Source organism: Cervus canadensis, chromosome 31 (genome assembly GCF_019320065.1).
Source record: "Cervus canadensis isolate Bull #8, Minnesota chromosome 31, ASM1932006v1, whole genome shotgun sequence".
NCBI classification, from domain to species: Eukaryota; Metazoa; Chordata; class Mammalia; order Artiodactyla; family Cervidae; genus Cervus; species Cervus canadensis.
Window position 1 is genome coordinate 8,776,377 of NC_057416.1, and position 5,074 is coordinate 8,781,450.

Below are 5,074 nucleotides of genomic sequence, written 5' to 3' on the forward strand. Positions count from 1 at the left end.
AATCTATATCTGCCTCACTGACTACACTGAAGCATTTGACTGTGGGGATCTCAACAAGCTGTGGAAAATTGTTAAAGAGATGGGAATATCAGATCACCTTACCTGACTCCTGCAAAACCTGTTTCCAAGTCAAGAATCAACAGTTAGAACCAGACATGGATCAATGGGCTGGTTCAAAGTTGGGAAAGGAGCATGTGAAGACTGTATATTTATTGTCCCCCTGCTTAAGTAAATTCTATACAGAGTACATCATGCAAAATGCCAGGCTGGATGAAGCCCAAGCTGGAATCAAGACTGCTGGGAGAAATATCAATAACCTCAGATATGCAGATAATACCACCCTTATGTCAGAAAGAGAAGAGGAACTAATGAGCCTCTTGGTGAAAGTGAAAGAGGAGAGTGAAAAAGCTGGCTTAAAACTCAACATTCAGAAAACTAAGATCATGTTATTTGGCCCCATAAGTTCACGGCAAACAGATGGGGGAAACAAAGGAAACAGTGACAAGTTTACTTTCTTGGCTCCAAAAAGCTCACTGTAGATGCTGACTGCAGCCATGAAAATAAAAGACTCTTGCTCCTTGAAAGAAAAGCTGTGACCAACCTAGACAGCATATTAAAAAGCAGAGACATTATTTTGCCAAAAAAGGTCCATCTAATCAGAGCTATGGTTTTTCCAGTGGTCATATAGGGATCTGAGAGTTGGACCATAAAGAAGGTTGAGTGCTAATGAATTGATGCTTTTGAACTGTGGTGTTGGTGAAGACTCTTGAGAGTCCCTTGGACTGCAAGAATATCAAACTAGTGAATCCTAAAGGAAATCAACTCTGAATATTCATTGGAAGGTTCGATGCTGAAGCTGAAGCTCCAATTCTTTGGTCACCTGATGCAAAGAACTGACTCATTGGAAAAGACCCTGATGCTGGGAGAGATTTAAGGCAAGAGGAGAAGGGGATAATAGAGGATAGGTGGTTGGATGGCATCACTGACTCAATGGAAATGAGTTTGAGCAAGCTCTGGGAGATGGTGATGAACAGCGAAGCCTGGTTAGATGCAGTCTTTGGGGTCACAAAGAGTCGGATACAACTGAGCAAGTGAACAATGACAAAAGCTTATTAATGAGGGACCATGGGGAGTCTGTGTCTCTGTTCTGAATAACCACCTTTGGCTTAGACAGGTTGGTATCCCCAGGTCTTGTGGGTCTGGCCCTCTTGGGTTTCCTGCCACCTTCCCTCCTCCATGTAGCTGTGGGATCAGAGAATTTTTTACTTCCCTGCTTTCTCTCCGTAGCTGCCTTACATTATTACCAGTGCAATAAAAACAACAGTGTGAATTCCCATTCTTTCACAGATCAAAGGCTCTTCTCCATTTTAAAAAAAGGAGGGATGGACCAGGGCAGAGTCTCATTTCTTTCTCAGAAGCTGCTCTTCTCCTTCCTGGCAGCATCCACAATGGGCACCTCTTAATACCTTTTCTATTATATTCTGGGATTGCCCAGTGGGATTCCCTCAATCCTGCAGTTCCCATGGTTTTCACATTGCCCCTCCAGTAAGCCCTCCATATTACTTATTTGTCATTATCTCAAGATGGATTCTTTTTAATCTGTATCTAGTTGCATTAATTTTGGATGCCTATATGTTCTCCTGTCCTCTCTACTTGAAAGCACCATGCGCCTTGTGTTGCTTTAGAATTTAAACCATTAGATTTCTCTGTATTTGGATAAACACATGAATTAGAAGTTTGTTGAGTTTTTGTTGTTGTTGTTGTTGCTGATGTCAGGGTGGGCATGATGCTCCTTTGAGCTCGCTACATCCTGGAAACTAGAATCTCTCTCTAACTTTCAGTACACAATTGTTTATCTGACCCCAGTAAGACTGGAGGCGCTGAGAGAGGGCATCAAAGGGCAGACAGACTGAAACCACCACAACAGAAGATGAACCAATCTAATCACATGGACCACAGCTTGTCTAACTCAATGAAACTAAGCGATGCCATGTAGGGCCACCCAAGATGGACGGGTCATGGTGGAGAGTTCTGACAAAACGTGGTCCATTGGAGAAGGGAATGACAAACCACTTCAGTATTCTTGCCTTGAGAACCCCATGAACAGTATGAAGAGGCAAAAAGATAAGACACTGAAAGATGAACTCCCCAGGTCAGCAGGTACCCAATATGCTACTGGAGATCAGTGGAGAAATAACTCCAGAAACAGTGAAGAGTCAGAGCCAAAGTAAAAACAACACCCAGTTGTGGATGTGACTGTTGACAGAAGCAAGGTCTGAGGCTGTAAAGAGTGATATTGCACAGGAACCTGAAATGTTAGGTCCATGCATCAGGGCAAATTGGAAGTGGGCAAACAGGAGATGGCAAGAGTAGATGTCGATACTTTAGGAATCAGAAAACTAAAATGGACTGGAATGGGTGACTTTAACTCAGATGACCATTATATCTATGACTGTGAAGAGGAACTAAAAAGCCTCTTGATGAAAGTGAAAAAGGAGAGTGAAAAAGTTGGCTTAAAGCTCAACATTCAGAAAACTAAGGTCATGGCATCTGGTCCCATCACTTCATGGGAAATAAACGGGGAAACAGTGGAAACAGTGTCAGACTTTATTTTTTGGGCTCCAAAATCACTGCAGATGGTGAATGCAGCCCTGAAATTAAAAGATGCTTACTCCTTGGAAGGAAAGTTATGACCAATGTAGACAGCATATTAAAAAGCAGAGACATTACTTTGCCAACAAAGGTCCATCTAGTCAAGGCTATGGTTTTTCCAGTGGTCATGTATGGATGTGAGAGTTGGACTATAAAGAAAGCTGAGCACCGAAAAATTGATGCTTTTGAACTGTCATGTTAGAGAAGACTCTTGAGAGTCTCTTGGACTGCAAGGAGATCCAACCAGTCCATCCTAAAGGAGATCAGTCCTGGGTGTTCATTGGAAGGACTGATGCTGAAGCTGAAACTCCAATACTTTGGCCACCTGATGGGAAGAACTGACTCATTGGAAAAGACCCTGATGCTGGGAGGGATTGAAGGCAGGAAGAGAAGGACAACAGAGGATGAGATGGCTGGATGGCATCACTGACTCAATGGACATGAGCTTGAGTAAACTCTGGGAGTTGGTGATGGATAGGGAGGCCTGGCATGCTATGATTCACGGGGTCGCAAACAGTTGGACACGACTGAGCGACTGAACTGAACTGTGGGCAAGAATCCCTTAGAAGAAATGGAGTAGACATCTTAGTCAACAAAACAGTCTGAAATGCAGTACTCAGATGCAGTCTGAAAAATGACAGAAAGATCTATGTTCGTTTACAAGGCAAACCATTCAATAGCACGGTAATCCAAGGCTATGCTCCGAGCGGTAATGGTGAAGAAGCTCAAGTTGGATGATTCTATGAAGAACTATAAGATCTTTTAGAACCAACAACCAAAAAATATGTCCTTTTCATTATAGGGGACTGGAATGCAAAACTAGGAAGTCAAGAAACACCTGGAGTAACAGGCAAATTTGGCCTTAGAGTAAGGAATGAAGCAGGGTAAAGGCTAATAGAGTTTTGCCAAGAGAATGCACTGGTCATAGCAAGCAGTCTCTTCCAACAACACAAGAGAAGAGTCTACACATGGACATCACCAGATGGTCAACACTGAAGTGAGATTGATTATATTCTTTGTAGCCAAAGATGGAGAAGCTCTATACAGTCAGCAAAATCAAGACCGGGAGCCGACTGTGGCTCAGAACATGAACTCCTTATTGCCAAATTCAGACTGAAATTGAAGAAAGTAGGGGAAACCACTAGACCATTCTAAGTCAAATCCCTTACGGTTATACAGTGGAATTGAGAAATAGATTTAAGGGATTATATCTGATACACACAGTGAATGATAAACTATGAACAGAGATCCGTGTCATTGTACAGGAGACAGGGATCAAGACCATCCCCAAGAAAAAGAAATGCATAAAAGCAAAATGGCTGTCTGAGGAGGCCTTACAAATAACTGTGAAAAGAAGAGAAGTGAAAAGCAAAGGAGAAAACGAAAGACATACCAATTTGAATGCAGAGTTCCAAGAATAGCAAGGAGAGATAAGATAGCCTTACTCAGTGATCAGTGCAAAGAAATAGAGGAAATCAACAGAATGGGAAAGACTAGAGATCTCTTCAAGAAAATTAGAGATACCAAGGGAACATTTCATGCAAAAATTGGCTCAATAAAGGACAGAAATGGTATGAACCTAAGAGAAGATATTAAGAAGAGGTGGCAAGAATACATAGAAGAACTGTACAAAAAATATCTTCATGACCCAGATAATCACAATGGTGTGAACACTCACCTAGAGCCAAACATCCTGGAATATGAAGTCAAGTAGGCCTTAGGAAGCATCACTAGGAACAAAGATAGTGGAGGGGATCGAATTCCAGTTGAGCTATTTCAAATCCTCAAAGATGATGCTGTGAAAGTGCTGCACTCATTATACCAGCAAATTTGGAAATTCAGCAGTGGCCATGGGTATGGAAAACATCAGTTTTCATTCCAATCCCAAAGAAAGGCAATCCCAAAGAATGCTCAAACTACCACACAATTGCACTCATCTCACATGCTAGTAAAGTAATGCTCAATATTGTCCATGACAGACTTCAACAGTAGGTGAACTGTGAACTTCCAGCTGTTCAATCTGGTTTTAGAAAAGGCAGAGGAACCAGAGATCAAATTGCCATCATCTTCTGGATCATCAAAAAAGCAAGATAGTTTCAAAAAAGTATATATTTCTGCTTTAGTGCCTATGTCAAAGACTTTAACTGTGTTGACCACAATAAACTGTAGAGAATTCTTCAAGAGATGGGAATACCAGACTACCTGACCTGCCTCTTGAGAAACCTTCATGCACATCAGGAAGTAACAGCTAGAACTGGAGATGGAACAACAGACTGGTTCCAAATAGGAAAAGGAGTATGTCAAGGCTGCATATTGTCACCCTGCTTATTTAACTTATATGCAGAGTACATCATGAGACATGCTGGGCTGGAAGAAGCACAAGCTAGAATCAACATTGCTGGAAGAAATATCAATAACCTCA

General features: G+C 41.8%; 1 long non-coding RNA gene across 1 annotated transcript; it reads left to right on the forward strand.

The window, feature by feature from the left end:
- The first annotated feature begins 511 nt into the window (after positions 1 to 511).
- Positions 512 to 4,801, forward strand: LOC122432453. The gene is made up of 3 exons (XR_006266829.1): positions 512 to 646; positions 4,219 to 4,223; positions 4,790 to 4,801. It is a non-coding gene; the product is annotated as an uncharacterized LOC122432453 (long non-coding RNA).
- Positions 4,802 to 5,074: the final 273 nt, after the last annotated feature.